General features: G+C 66.7%; 1 long non-coding RNA gene across 1 annotated transcript; it reads left to right on the top strand.

The window, feature by feature from the left end:
* Window positions 1-6: 6 nt before the first annotated feature.
* Window positions 7-451, top strand: LOC104916221. Its single transcript, XR_796553.2, has 2 exons — window positions 7-191; window positions 270-451. It is a non-coding gene; the product is annotated as an uncharacterized LOC104916221 (long non-coding RNA).
* Window positions 452-717: the final 266 nt, after the last annotated feature.

The raw sequence follows: 717 nt of genomic DNA on the forward strand, positions 1-717 counted from the left end.
GTGCCGCCCGCGGGGGGCAGTGCCATAGGGCCGCTGCTGGGGAGCGGTGCTGCAGAGCTGCTGTTGGACAACGTTGCCGTGGGGCTGCAGCCGTCGGGGCTGGGGAGGCTGAGGGGCTGCCGCTGCAGGAGCCGGCGCTGGAGGTGGGAGCGGGGCAGCTGGAGGCTGTGGAGCTGCTGCCACCCTGGACGGTGCGTGGATCGACGGGTGAGTGCTGGGGGCGGCGGGGCTGGGGGAACATTCAGCGCTGACCCCCCCCCATCCCATAGACAGCGCCGTGCTCCTGGACTCCAGTGACCCTTTCCTGCCGCAGCCCGAGGACGCGGCTCTGCCTGCCGCCGCTTCGCTCTTCACTGCAGACGGCGATTTCCCACCGCTCCACATCGACGCCAGCGACTTCCAGTGACCCCTCCCGGCCCCCTCGTGTAAATAAACCCCTTCCTCCCCATCAGCCGTGGTGCTGTTAGGGCAGCCCTGGTGCGGCGTTGTAGCAGAGAGCAGCTCCTCGTTGCCCAGCCCTTTATTAGAAACCCATAAATACCCCATATAAATAGGGAGTGCGGCACATAAATAAGAAATAAATAACGGTGGGGAGGGGCGGGGGGGTCAGCGGGCGCTGGCGCTGTGGGTGAAGACGCGGCTCATGACGGCGGTGAAGGAGCGGAGCCGCTCCAGCGTGTCGTGCTGCAGCAGCGGCTGCGCCCAGGGATCTGCATG

The sequence above is a fragment of the Meleagris gallopavo genome, unplaced genomic scaffold, assembly GCF_000146605.3.
Source record: "Meleagris gallopavo isolate NT-WF06-2002-E0010 breed Aviagen turkey brand Nicholas breeding stock unplaced genomic scaffold, Turkey_5.1 ChrUn_random_7180001874994, whole genome shotgun sequence".
NCBI classification, from domain to species: domain Eukaryota; kingdom Metazoa; phylum Chordata; class Aves; order Galliformes; family Phasianidae; genus Meleagris; species Meleagris gallopavo.